Below are 14,790 nucleotides of genomic sequence, written 5' to 3'. Positions count from 1 at the left end.
GTTTTGATGGTTTGTTGCCAGTCTGAGCAGTTTCTGTCAAGTTTAAGCATTTTCATGCTGTTCCCCGACAGTTTCAAGCTGTTTAAACATAATGAACAAAATAAAGCAGTTTTTGTCCGGTTCTAGCAGTTTAGCCCAAATTTGAGTAGTTTTGACAAGTTGTGAAGGGTTTGAGGCCAGTTTAAGTAATTTTGATCAGTATCCATAGTTTCAAAGTGGTTCTTGGCAGTTACGAACAAGAAAACGCAGTTTCTGTCTAGTTTCAGCAGTTTCAAGTAGTTCTCGACAGTTTAGAGCAGTTTAAAACATATTGAACAGGATTAAACAGATTCTGTCTGGGCCTTGCGGTTTTGTCTAGTTTTGTGTAGTTTTGACCAGTTTTGATGATTTCAAGCCAGTCTGAGCAGTTTCTGTCAAGTTTAAGCATTTTCATGCTGTTCTCGACAGTTTCGAGCTCTATAAACATAATGAACAAAATAAAGAAGTTTGTGTCTGGTTCTAGCAGTTTAGACTAAATTTGAGTAGTTTTGACAAGTTTTGAAGGGTTGAGGCCAGTTTAAGAAATTTTTATCAGTATCCGTAGTTTCAAGTGGTTCTGGGCAGTTACGAACAAGAAAACGCAATTTATGTCTAGTTTCAGCAGTTTCAAGTAGTTCTCGACAGTTTAGAGCAGTTTAAAACATATTGAACAGGATTAAACAGATTCTGTCTGTTTCTTGCGGTTTAGACTAGTTTTACGTAGTTTTGACCAGTTTTGATGGTTGTGTGCCAGTTTGAGCAGTTTCTGTCAAGTTTAAGCATTTTCATGCTGTTCTCGACAGTTTCGAGCTCTATAAACATAATAAACAAAATAAAGAAGTTTGTGTCTGGTTCTAGCAGTTTAGACTAAATTTGAGTAGTTTTGACAAGTTGTGAAGGGTTGAAAGCCAGTTTAAGTAATTTTGATCAGTATCCATAGTTTCAAGTGGTTCTTGGCAGTTACGAACAAGAAAACGCAGTTTCTGTCTAGTTTCAAGGAGTTGTCGAGAGTTTGGAGCAGTTTAAAACGTATTGAACAGGATTAAACAGATTCTGTCTGTTTCTTGTGGTTTAGACTAGTTTTATGTAGTTTTGACCAGTTTTGATGGTTTGTTGCCAGTCTGAGCAGTTTCTGTCAAGTTTAAGCATTTTCATGCTGTTCCCCGACAGTTTCAAGCTGTTTAAACATAATGAACAAAATAAAGCAGTTTTTGTCCGGTTCTAGCAGTTTAGCCTAAATTTGAGTAGTTTTGACAAGTTGTGAAGGGTTGAGGCCAGTTTAAGTAATTTTGATCAGTATCCATAGTTTCAAGTGGTTCTTGGCAGTTACGAACAAGAAAACGCAGTTTCTGTCTAGTTTCAAGGAGTTCTCGAGAGTTTGGAGCAGTTTAAAACGTATTGAACAGGATTAAACAGATTCTGTCTGTTTCTTGTGGTTTAGACTAGTTTTATGTAGTTTTGACCAGTTTTGATGGTGTTGTGCCAGTTTGAGCAGTTTCTGTCAAGTTTAAGCATTTTCATGCTGTTCTCGACAGTTTCTTGCTGTATAAACATAATAAACAAAATAAAGAAGTTTGTGTCTGGTTCTAGCAGTTTAGACTAAATTTGAGTAGTTTTGACAAGTTTTGAAGGGTTGAGGCCAGTTTAAGAAATTTTTATCAGTATCCGTAGTTTCAAAGTGGTTCTTGGCAGTTACGAACAAGAAAACGCAGTTTCTGTCTAGTTTCAGCAGTTTCAAGTAGTTCTCGACAGTTTAGAGCAGTTTAAAACATATTGAACAGGATTAAACAGATTCTGTCTGTTTCTTGCGGTTTAGACTAGTTTTACGTAGTTTTGACCAGTTTTGATGGTTTTGTGCCAGTTTGAGCAGTTTCTGTCAAGTTTAAGCATTTTCATGCTGTTCTCGACAGTTTCGAGCTCTATAAACATAATAAACAAAATAAAGAAGTTTGTGTCTGGTTCTAGCAGTTTAGACTAAATTTGAGTAGTTTTGACAAGTTTTGAAGGGTTGAGGCCAGTTTAAGAAATTTTTATCAGTATCCGTAGTTTCAAGTGGTTCTGGGCAGTTACGAACAAGAAAACGCAATTTATGTCTAGTTTCAGCAGTTTCAAGTAGTTCTCGACAGTTTAGAGCAGTTTAAAACATATTGAACAGGATTAAACAGATTCTGTCTGTTTCTTGCGGTTTAGACTAGTTTTACGTAGTTTTGACCAGTTTTGATGGTTTCAAGCCAGTTTGAGCAGTTTCTGTCAAGTTTAAGCATTTTCATGCTGTTCTCGACAGTTTCGAGCTCTATAAACATAATAAACAAAATAAAGAAGTTTGTGTCCGGTTCTAGCAGTTTACACTAAATTTGAGTAGTTTTGACAAGTTGTGAAGGGTTGAAAGCCAGTTTAAGTAATTTTGATCAGTATCCATAGTTTCAAGTGGTTCTTGGCAGTTACGAACAAGAAAACGCAGTTTCTGTCTAGTTTCAGCAGTTTCAAGTAGTTCTCGACAGTTTAGAGCAGTTTAAAACGTATTGAACAGGATTAAACAGATTCTGTCTGTTTCTTGCGGTTTAGACTAGTTTTACGTAGTTTTGACCAGTTTTGATGGTTTCAAGCCAGTTTGAGCAGTTTCTGTCAAGTTTAAGCATTTTCATGCTGTTCTCGACACTTTCAAGCTGTTTAAACATAATGAAGAAAATAAAGCAGTTTTTGTCCGGTTCTAGCAGTTTAGACTAAATTTGAGTAGTTTTGACAAGTTGTGAAGGGTTGAGGCCAGTTTAAGTAATTTTGATCAGTATCCATAGTTTCAAGTGGTTCTTGGCAGTTACGAACAAGAAAACGCAGTTTCTGTCTAGTTTCAAGGAGTTCTCGAGAGTTTGGAGCAGTTTAAAACGTATTGAACAGGATTAAACAGATTCTGTCTGTTTCTTGTGGTTTAGACTAGTTTTGTGTAGTTTTGACCAGTTTTGATGGTTTGTTGCCAGTCTGAGCAGTTTCTGTCAAGTTTAAGCATTTTCATGCTGTTCCCCGACCGTTTCAAGCTGTTTAAACATAATGAACAAAATAAAGCAGTTTTTGTCCGGTTCTTGCAGTTTAGCCTAAATTTGAGTAGTTTTGACAAGTTGTGAAGGGTTTGAGGCCAGTTTAAGTAATTTTGATCAGTATCCATAGTTTCAAAGTGGTTCTTGGCAGTTACGAACAAGAAAACGCAGTTTCTGTCTAGTTTCAGCAGTTTCAAGTAGTTCTCGACAGTTTAGAGCAGTTTAAAACATATTGAACAGGATTAAACAGATTCTGTCTGGGTCTTGCGGTTTTGTCTAGTTTTGTGTAGTTTTGACCAGTTTTGATGATTTCAAGCCAGTCTGAGCAGTTTCTGTCAAGTTTAAGCATTTTCATGCTGTTCTCGACAGTTTCGAGCTCTATAAACATAATGAACAAAATAAAGAAGTTTGTGTCTGGTTCTAGCAGTTTAGACTAAATTTGAGTAGTTTTGACAAGTTTTGAAGGGTTGAGGCCAGTTTAAGAAATTTTTATCAGTATCCGTAGTTTCAAGTGGTTCTGGGCAGTTACGAACAAGAAAACGCAATTTATGTCTAGTTTCAGCAGTTTCAAGTAGTTCTCGACAGTTTAGAGCAGTTTAAAACATATTGAACAGGATTAAACAGATTCTGTCTGTTTCTTGCGGTTTAGACTAGTTTTACGTAGTTTTGACCAGTTTTGATGGTTTTGTGCCAGTTTGAGCAGTTTCTGTCAAGTTTAAGCATTTTCATGCTGTTCTCGACAGTTTCGAGCTCTATAAACATAATAAACAAAATAAAGAAGTTTGTGTCTGGTCCTAGCAGTTTAGACTAAATTTGAGTAGTTTTGACAAGTTGTGAAGGGTTGAAAGCCAGTTTAAGTAATTTTGATCAGTATCCATAGTTTCAAGTGGTTCTTGGCAGTTACGAACAAGAAAACGCAGTTTCTGTCTAGTTTCAAGGAGTTGTCGAGAGTTTGGAGCAGTTTAAAACGTATTGAACAGGATTAAACAGATTCTGTCTGTTTCTTGTGGTTTAGACTAGTTTTATGTAGTTTTGACCAGTTTTGATGGTTTGTTGCCAGTCTGAGCAGTTTCTGTCAAGTTTAAGCATTTTCATGCTGTTCCCCGACAGTTTCAAGCTGTTTAAACATAATGAACAAAATAAAGCAGTTTTTGTCCGGTTCTAGCAGTTTAGCCTAAATTTGAGTAGTTTTGACAAGTTGTGAAGGGTTGAGGCCAGTTTAAGTAATTTTGATCAGTATCCATAGTTTCAAGTGGTTCTTGGCAGTTACGAACAAGAAAACGCAGTTTCTGTCTAGTTTCAAGGAGTTCTCGAGAGTTTGGAGCAGTTTAAAACGTATTGAACAGGATTAAACAGATTCTGTCTGTTTCTTGTGGTTTAGACTAGTTTTACGTAGTTTTGACCAGTTTTGATGGTTTTGTGCCAGTTTGAGCAGTTTCTGTCAAGTTTAAGCATTTTCATGCTGTTCTCGACAGTTTCTTGCTGTATAAACATAATGAACAAAATAAAGCAGTTCGTGTCCGGTTCTAGCAGTTTAGACTAAAGTTGAGTAGTTTTGACAAGTTGTGAAGGGTTTGAGGCCAGTTTAAGTAATTTTGATCAGTATCCATAGTTTCAAAGTGGTTCTTGGCAGTTACGAACAAGAAAACGCAGTTTATGTCTAGTTTCAGCAGTTTCAAGTAGTTCTCGACAGTTTAGAGCAGTTTAAAACATATTGAACAGGATTAAACAGATTCTGTCTGGGTCTTGCGGTTTTGTCTAGTTTTGTGTAGTTTTGACCAGTTTTGATGATTTCAAGCCAGTCTGAGCAGTTTCTGTCAAGTTTAAGCATTTTCATGCTGTTCTCGACAGTTTCGAGCTCTATAAACATAATGAACAAAATAAAGAAGTTTGTGTCTGGTTCTAGCAGTTTAGACTAAATTTGAGTAGTTTTGACAAGTTTTGAAGGGTTGAGGCCAGTTTAAGAAATTTTTATCAGTATCCGTAGTTTCAAGTGGTTCTGGGCAGTTACGAACAAGAAAACGCAATTTATGTCTAGTTTCAGCAGTTTCAAGTAGTTCTCGACAGTTTAGAGCAGTTTAAAACATATTGAACAGGATTAAACAGATTCTGTCTGTTTCTTGCGGTTTAGACTAGTTTTACGTAGTTTTGACCAGTTTTGATGGTTTTGTGCCAGTTTGAGCAGTTTCTGTCAAGTTTAAGCATTTTCATGCTGTTCTCGACAGTTTCGAGCTCTATAAACATAATAAACAAAATAAAGAAGTTTGTGTCTGGTTCTAGCAGTTTAGACTAAATTTGAGTAGTTTTGACAAGTTGTGAAGGGTTGAAAGCCAGTTTAAGTAATTTTGATCAGTATCCATAGTTTCAAGTGGTTCTTGGCAGTTACGAACAAGAAAACGCAGTTTCTGTCTAGTTTCAAGGAGTTGTCGAGAGTTTGGAGCAGTTTAAAACGTATTGAACAGGATTAAACAGATTCTGTCTGTTTCTTGTGGTTTAGACTAGTTTTATGTAGTTTTGACCAGTTTTGATGGTTTGTTGCAAGTCTGAGCAGTTTCTGTCAAGTTTAAGCATTTTCATGCTGTTCCCCGACAGTTTCAAGCTGTTTAAACATAATGAACAAAATAAAGCAGTTTTTGTCCGGTTCTAGCAGTTTAGCCTAAATTTGAGTAGTTTTGACAAGTTGTGAAGGGTTGAGGCCAGTTTAAGTAATTTTGATCAGTATCCATAGTTTCAAGTGGTTCTTGGCAGTTACGAACAAGAAAACGCAGTTTCTGTCTAGTTTCAAGGAGTTCTCGAGAGTTTGGAGCAGTTTAAAACGTATTGAACAGGATTAAACAGATTCTGTCTGTTTCTTGCGGTTTTGACTAGTTTTATGTAGTTTTATGTAGTTTTGATGGTTTTGTGCCAGTTTGAGCAGTTTCTGTCAAGTTTAAGCATTTTCATGCTGTTCCCCGACAGTTTCAAGCTGTTTAAACATAATGAACAAAATAAAGCAGTTTTTGTCCGGTTCTAGCAGTTTAGCCTAAATTTGAGTAGTTTTGACAAGTTGTGAAGGGTTGAGGCCAGTTTAAGTAATTTTGATCAGTATCCATAGTTTCAAGTGGTTCTTGGCAGTTACGAACAAGAAAACGCAGTTTCTGTCTAGTTTCAGCAGTTTCAAGTAGTTCTCGACAGTTTAGAGCAGTTTAAAACGTATTGAACAGGATTAAACAGATTCTGTCTGTTTCTTGCGGTTTAGACTAGTTTTACGTAGTTTTGACCAGTTTTGATGGTTTCAAGCCAGTTTGAGTAGTTTCTGTCAAGTTTAAGCATTTTCATGCTGTTCTCGACACTTTCAAGCTGTTTAAACATAATGAAGAAAATAAAGCAGTTTTTGTCCGGTTCTAGCAGTTTAGACTAAATTTGAGTAGTTTTGACAAGTTGTGAAGGGTTGAAGCCAGTTTAAGAAATTTTGATCAGTATCCATAGTTTCAAGTGGTTCTTGGCAGTTACGAACAAGAAAACGCAGTTTCTGTCTAGTTTCAGCAGTTTCAAGTAGTTCTCGACAGTTTAGAGCAGTTTAAAACGTATTGAACAGGATTAAACAGATTCTGTCTGTTTCTTGCGGTTTAGACTAGTTTTACGTAGTTTTGACCAGTTTTGATGGTTTCAAGCCAGTTTGAGCAGTTTCTGTCAAGTTTAAGCATTTTCATGCTGTTCTCGACACTTTCAAGCTGTTTAAACATAATGAAGAAAATAAAGCAGTTTTTGTCCGGTTCTAGCAGTTTAGACTAAATTTGAGTAGTTTTGACAAGTTGTGAAGGGTTGAAGCCAGTTTAAGAAATTTTGATCAGTATCCGTAGTTTCAAGTGGTTCTTGGCAGTTACGAACAAGAAAACGCAGTTTCTGTCTAGTTTCAGCAGTTTCAAGTAGTTCTCGACAGTTTAGAGCAGTTTAAAACGTATTGAACAGGATTAAACAGATTCTGTCTGTTTCTTGCGGTTTAGACTAGTTTTATGTAGTTTTGATGGTTTTGTGCCAGTTTGAGCAGTTTCTGTCAAGTTTAAGCATTTTCATGCTGTTCTCGACAGTTTCTTGCTGTTTAAACATAATGAACAAAATAAAGCAGTTCGTGTCCGGTTCTAGCAGTTTAGACTAAATTTGAGTAGTTTTGACAAGTTGTGAAGGGTTGAAGCCAGTTTAAGTAATTTTGATCAGTATCCGTAGTTTCAAAGTGGTTCTTGGCAGTTACGAACAAGAAAACGCAGTTTCTGTCTACTTTCAGCAGTTTCAAGTAGTTCTCGACAGTTTAGAGCAGTTTGAAACGTATTGAACAGGATTAAACAGATTCTGTCTGTTTCTTGCGGTTTTGACTAGTTTTATGTAGTTTTGATGGTTTTGTGGCAGTTTGAGCAGTTTCTGTCAAGTTTAAGCATTTTCATGCTGTTCTCGACAGTTTCTTGCTGTATAAACATAATGAACAAAATAAAGCAGTTCGTGTCCGGTTCTAGCAGTTTAGACTAAATTTGAGTAGTTTTGACAAGTTTTGAAGGGTTGAGGCCAGTTTAAGAAATTTTGATCAGTATCCGTAGTTTCAAGTGGTTCTTGGCAGTTACGAACAAGAAAACGCAGTTTCTGTCTAGTTTCAGCAGATTCATATAGTTCTCGACAGTTTAGAGCAGTTTAAAACATATTGAACAGTATTAAACAGATTCTATCTGGTTTCTGCGGTTTAGACTAGTTTTACGTAGTTTTGACCAGTTTTGATGGTTTTGTGGCAGTTTGAGCAGTTTCTGTCAAGTTTAAGCATTTTCATGCTGTTCTCGACAGTTTCTTGCTGTATAAACATAATGAACAAAATAAAGCAGTTCGTGTCCGGTTCTAGCAGTTTAGCCTAAATTTGAGTAGTTTTGACAAGTTGTGAAGGGTTGAGGCCAGTTTAAGTAATTTTGATCAGTATCCATAGTTTCAAGTGGTTCTTGGCAGTTACGAACAAGAAAACGCAGTTTCTGTCTAGTTTCAGCAGTTTCAAGTAGTTCTCGACAGTTTAGAGCAGTTTAAAACGTATTGAACAGGATTAAACAGATTCTGTCTGTTTCTTGCGGTTTAGACTAGTTTTACGTAGTTTTGACCAGTTTTGATGGTTTCAAGCCAGTTTGAGTAGTTTCTGTCAAGTTTAAGCATTTTCATGCTGTTCTCGACACTTTCAAGCTGTTTAAACATAATGAAGAAAATAAAGCAGTTTTTGTCCGGTTCTAGCAGTTTAGACTAAATTTGAGTAGTTTTGACAAGTTGTGAAGGGTTGAAGCCAGTTTAAGAAATTTTGATCAGTATCCATAGTTTCAAGTGGTTCTTGGCAGTTACGAACAAGAAAACGCAGTTTCTGTCTAGTTTCAGCAGTTTCAAGTAGTTCTCGACAGTTTAGAGCAGTTTAAAACGTATTGAACAGGATTAAACAGATTCTGTCTGTTTCTTGCGGTTTAGACTAGTTTTACGTAGTTTTGACCAGTTTTGATGGTTTCAAGCCAGTTTGAGCAGTTTCTGTCAAGTTTAAGCATTTTCATGCTGTTCTCGACAGTTTCTTGCTGTATAAACATAATAAACAAAATAAAGCAGTTCGTGTCCGGTTCTAGCAGTTTAGACTAAATTTGAGTAGTTTTGACAAGTTTTGAAGGGTTGAGGCCAGTTTAAGAAATTTTGATCAGTATCCGTAGTTTCAAGTGGTTCTTGGCAGTTACGAACAAGAAAACGCAATTTATGTCTAGTTTCAGCAGTTTCATATAGTTCTCGACAGTTTAGAGCAGTTTAAAACATATTGAACAGTATTAAACAGATTCTATCTGGTGTCTGCGGTTTAGACTAGTTTTACGTAGTTTTGACCAGTTTTGATGGTTTTGTGGCAGTTTGAGCAGTTTCTGTCAAGTTTAAGCATTTTCATGCTGTTCTCGACAGTTTCTTGCTCTATAAACATAATGAACAAAATAAAGCAGTTCGTGTCCGGTTCTAGCAGTTTAGACTAAATTTGAGTAGTTTTGACAAGTTTTGAAGGGTTGAGGCCAGTTTAAGAAATTTTGATCAGTATCCGTAGTTTCAAGTGGTTCTGGGCAGTTACGAACAAGAAAACGCAATTTATGTCTAGTTTCAGCAGTTTCATGTAGTTCTCGACAGTTTAGAGCAGTTTAAAACATATTGAACAGTATTAAACAGATTCTATCTGGTTTCTGCGGTTTAGACTAGTTTTACGTAGTTTTGACCAGTTTTGATGGTTTTGTGCCAGTTTGAGCAGTTTCTGTCAAGTTTAAGCATTTTCATGCTGTTCTCGACAGTTTCTTGCTGTTTAAACATAATGAACAAAATAAAGCAGTTCGTGTCCGGTTCTAGCAGTTTAGACTAAATTTGAGTAGTTTTGACAAGTTGTGAAGGGTTGAAGCCAGTTTAAGTAATTTTGATCAGTATCCGTAGTTTCAAAGTGGTTCTTGGCAGTTACGAACAAGAAAACGCAGTTTCTGTCTACTTTCAGCAGTTTCAAGTAGTTCTCGACAGTTTAGAGCAGTTTGAAACGTATTGAACAGGATTAAACAGATTCTGTCTGTTTCTTGCGGTTTTGACTAGTTTTATGTAGTTTTGATGGTTTTGTGGCAGTTTGAGCAGTTTCTGTCAAGTTTAAGCATTTTCATGCTGTTCTCGACAGTTTCTTGCTGTATAAACATAATGAACAAAATAAAGCAGTTCGTGTCCGGTTCTAGCAGTTTAGACTAAATTTGAGTAGTTTTGACAAGTTTTGAAGGGTTGAGGCCAGTTTAAGAAATTTTGATCAGTATCCGTAGTTTCAAGTGGTTCTTGGCAGTTACGAACAAGAAAACGCAATTTATGTCTAGTTTCAGCAGATTCATATAGTTCTCGACAGTTTAGAGCAGTTTAAAACATATTGAACAGGATTAAACAGATTCTATCTGGTTTCTGCGGTTTAGACTAGTTTTACGTAGTTTTGACCAGTTTTGATGGTTTTGTGGCAGTTTGAGCAGTTTCTGTCAAGTTTAAGCATTTTCATGCTGTTCTCGACAGTTTCTTGCTGTATAAACATAATGAACAAAATAAAGCAGTTCGTGTCCGGTTCTAGCAGTTTAGACTAAATTTGAGTAGTTTTGACAAGTTTTGAAGGGTTGAGGCCAGTTTAAGAAATTTTGATCAGTATCCATAGTTTCAAGTGGTTCTGGGCAGTTACGAACAAGAAAACGCAGTTTCTGTCTAGTTTCAAGGAGTTGTCGAGAGTTTGGAGCAGTTTAAAACGTATTGAACAGGATTAAACAGATTCTGTCTGTTTCTTGTGGTTTAGACTAGTTTTATGTAGTTTTGACCAGTTTTGATGGTTTGTTGCCAGTCTGAGCAGTTTCTGTCAAGTTTAAGCATTTTCATGCTGTTCCCCGACAGTTTCAAGCTGTTTAAACATAATGAACAAAATAAAGCAGTTTTTGTCCGGTTCTAGCAGTTTAGCCTAAATTTGAGTAGTTTTGACAAGTTGTGAAGGGTTGAGGCCAGTTTAAGTAATTTTGATCAGTATCCATAGTTTCAAGTGGTTCTTGGCAGTTACGAACAAGAAAACGCAGTTTCTGTCTAGTTTCAAGGAGTTGTCGAGAGTTTGGAGCAGTTTAAAACGTATTGAACAGGATTAAACAGATTCTGTCTGTTTCTTGTGGTTTAGACTAGTTTTATGTAGTTTTGACCAGTTTTGATGGTTTGTTGCCAGTCTGAGCAGTTTCTGTCAAGTTTAAGCATTTTCATGCTGTTCCACGACAGTTTCAAGCTGTTTAAACATAATGAAGAAAATAAAGCAGTTTTTGTCCGGTTCTAGCAGTTTAGACTAAATTTGAGTAGTTTTGACAAGTTGTGAAGGGTTGAAGCCAGTTTAAGAAATTTTGATCAGTATCCATAGTTTCAAGTGGTTCTTGGCAGTTACGAACAAGAAAACGCAGTTTCTGTCTAGTTTCAGCAGTTTCAAGTAGTTCTCGACAGTTTAGAGCAGTTTAAAACGTATTGAACAGGATTAAACAGATTCTGTCTGTTTCTTGCGGTTTAGACTAGTTTTACGTAGTTTTGACCAGTTTTGATGGTTTCAAGCCAGTTTGAGCAGTTTCTGTCAAGTTTAAGCATTTTCATGCTGTTCTCGACACTTTCAAGCTGTTTAAACATAATGAAGAAAATAAAGCAGTTTTTGTCCGGTTCTAGCAGTTTAGACTAAATTTGAGTAGTTTTGACAAGTTGTGAAGGGTTGAAGCCAGTTTAAGAAATTTTGATCAGTATCCGTAGTTTCAAGTGGTTCTTGGCAGTTACGAACAAGAAAACGCAGTTTCTGTCTAGTTTCAGCAGTTTCAAGTAGTTCTCGACAGTTTAGAGCAGTTTAAAACGTATTGAACAGGATTAAACAGATTCTGTCTGTTTCTTGCGGTTTAGACTAGTTTTATGTAGTTTTGATGGTTTTGTGCCAGTTTGAGCAGTTTCTGTCAAGTTTAAGCATTTTCATGCTGTTCTCGACAGTTTCTTGCTGTTTAAACATAATGAACAAAATAAAGCAGTTCGTGTCCGGTTCTAGCAGTTTAGACTAAATTTGAGTAGTTTTGACAAGTTGTGAAGGGTTGAAGCCAGTTTAAGTAATTTTGATCAGTATCCGTAGTTTCAAAGTGGTTCTTGGCAGTTACGAACAAGAAAACGCAGTTTCTGTCTACTTTCAGCAGTTTCAAGTAGTTCTCGACAGTTTAGAGCAGTTTGAAACGTATTGAACAGGATTAAACAGATTCTGTCTGTTTCTTGCGGTTTTGACTAGTTTTATGTAGTTTTGATGGTTTTGTGGCAGTTTGAGCAGTTTCTGTCAAGTTTAAGCATTTTCATGCTGTTCTCGACAGTTTCTTGCTGTATAAACATAATGAACAAAATAAAGCAGTTCGTGTCCGGTTCTAGCAGTTTAGACTAAATTTGAGTAGTTTTGACAAGTTTTGAAGGGTTGAGGCCAGTTTAAGAAATTTTGATCAGTATCCGTAGTTTCAAGTGGTTCTTGGCAGTTACGAACAAGAAAACGCAGTTTCTGTCTAGTTTCAGCAGATTCATATAGTTCTCGACAGTTTAGAGCAGTTTAAAACATATTGAACAGTATTAAACAGATTCTATCTGGTTTCTGCGGTTTAGACTAGTTTTACGTAGTTTTGACCAGTTTTGATGGTTTTGTGGCAGTTTGAGCAGTTTCTGTCAAGTTTAAGCATTTTCATGCTGTTCTCGACAGTTTCTTGCTGTATAAACATAATGAACAAAATAAAGCAGTTCGTGTCCGGTTCTAGCAGTTTAGCCTAAATTTGAGTAGTTTTGACAAGTTGTGAAGGGTTGAGGCCAGTTTAAGTAATTTTGATCAGTATCCATAGTTTCAAGTGGTTCTTGGCAGTTACGAACAAGAAAACGCAGTTTCTGTCTAGTTTCAGCAGTTTCAAGTAGTTCTCGACAGTTTAGAGCAGTTTAAAACGTATTGAACAGGATTAAACAGATTCTGTCTGTTTCTTGCGGTTTAGACTAGTTTTACGTAGTTTTGACCAGTTTTGATGGTTTCAAGCCAGTTTGAGTAGTTTCTGTCAAGTTTAAGCATTTTCATGCTGTTCTCGACACTTTCAAGCTGTTTAAACATAATGAAGAAAATAAAGCAGTTTTTGTCCGGTTCTAGCAGTTTAGACTAAATTTGAGTAGTTTTGACAAGTTGTGAAGGGTTGAAGCCAGTTTAAGAAATTTTGATCAGTATCCATAGTTTCAAGTGGTTCTTGGCAGTTACGAACAAGAAAACGCAGTTTCTGTCTAGTTTCAGCAGTTTCAAGTAGTTCTCGACAGTTTAGAGCAGTTTAAAACGTATTGAACAGGATTAAACAGATTCTGTCTGTTTCTTGCGGTTTAGACTAGTTTTACGTAGTTTTGACCAGTTTTGATGGTTTCAAGCCAGTTTGAGCAGTTTCTGTCAAGTTTAAGCATTTTCATGCTGTTCTCGACAGTTTCTTGCTGTATAAACATAATAAACAAAATAAAGCAGTTCGTGTCCGGTTCTAGCAGTTTAGACTAAATTTGAGTAGTTTTGACAAGTTTTGAAGGGTTGAGGCCAGTTTAAGAAATTTTGATCAGTATCCGTAGTTTCAAGTGGTTCTTGGCAGTTACGAACAAGAAAACGCAATTTATGTCTAGTTTCAGCAGTTTCATATAGTTCTCGACAGTTTAGAGCAGTTTAAAACATATTGAACAGTATTAAACAGATTCTATCTGGTGTCTGCGGTTTAGACTAGTTTTACGTAGTTTTGACCAGTTTTGATGGTTTTGTGGCAGTTTGAGCAGTTTCTGTCAAGTTTAAGCATTTTCATGCTGTTCTCGACAGTTTCTTGCTCTATAAACATAATGAACAAAATAAAGCAGTTCGTGTCCGGTTCTAGCAGTTTAGACTAAATTTGAGTAGTTTTGACAAGTTTTGAAGGGTTGAGGCCAGTTTAAGAAATTTTGATCAGTATCCGTAGTTTCAAGTGGTTCTGGGCAGTTACGAACAAGAAAACGCAATTTATGTCTAGTTTCAGCAGTTTCATGTAGTTCTCGACAGTTTAGAGCAGTTTAAAACATATTGAACAGTATTAAACAGATTCTATCTGGTTTCTGCGGTTTAGACTAGTTTTACGTAGTTTTGACCAGTTTTGATGGTTTTGTGCCAGTTTGAGCAGTTTCTGTCAAGTTTAAGCATTTTCATGCTGTTCTCGACAGTTTCTTGCTGTTTAAACATAATGAACAAAATAAAGCAGTTCGTGTCCGGTTCTAGCAGTTTAGACTAAATTTGAGTAGTTTTGACAAGTTGTGAAGGGTTGAAGCCAGTTTAAGTAATTTTGATCAGTATCCGTAGTTTCAAAGTGGTTCTTGGCAGTTACGAACAAGAAAACGCAGTTTCTGTCTACTTTCAGCAGTTTCAAGTAGTTCTCGACAGTTTAGAGCAGTTTGAAACGTATTGAACAGGATTAAACAGATTCTGTCTGTTTCTTGCGGTTTTGACTAGTTTTATGTAGTTTTGATGGTTTTGTGGCAGTTTGAGCAGTTTCTGTCAAGTTTAAGCATTTTCATGCTGTTCTCGACAGTTTCTTGCTGTATAAACATAATGAACAAAATAAAGCAGTTCGTGTCCGGTTCTAGCAGTTTAGACTAAATTTGAGTAGTTTTGACAAGTTTTGAAGGGTTGAGGCCAGTTTAAGAAATTTTGATCAGTATCCGTAGTTTCAAGTGGTTCTTGGCAGTTACGAACAAGAAAACGCAATTTATGTCTAGTTTCAGCAGATTCATATAGTTCTCGACAGTTTAGAGCAGTTTAAAACATATTGAACAGGATTAAACAGATTCTATCTGGTTTCTGCGGTTTAGACTAGTTTTACGTAGTTTTGACCAGTTTTGATGGTTTTGTGGCAGTTTGAGCAGTTTCTGTCAAGTTTAAGCATTTTCATGCTGTTCTCGACAGTTTCTTGCTGTATAAACATAATGAACAAAATAAAGCAGTTCGTGTCCGGTTCTAGCAGTTTAGACTAAATTTGAGTAGTTTTGACAAGTTTTGAAGGGTTGAGGCCAGTTTAAGAAATTTTGATCAGTATCCATAGTTTCAAGTGGTTCTGGGCAGTTACGAACAAGAAAACGCAGTTTCTGTCTAGTTTCAAGGAGTTGTCGAGAGTTTGGAGCAGTTTAAAACGTATTGAACAGGATTAAACAGATTCTG

Source organism: Telmatherina bonti (assembly GCF_933228915.1).
Source record: "Telmatherina bonti genome assembly, chromosome: 7".
Lineage (NCBI taxonomy): Eukaryota > Metazoa > Chordata > Actinopteri > Atheriniformes > Telmatherinidae > Telmatherina > Telmatherina bonti.
The sequence above is the reverse complement of the archived record's forward strand: the minus strand, read 5'-3'. Positions refer to the sequence as shown.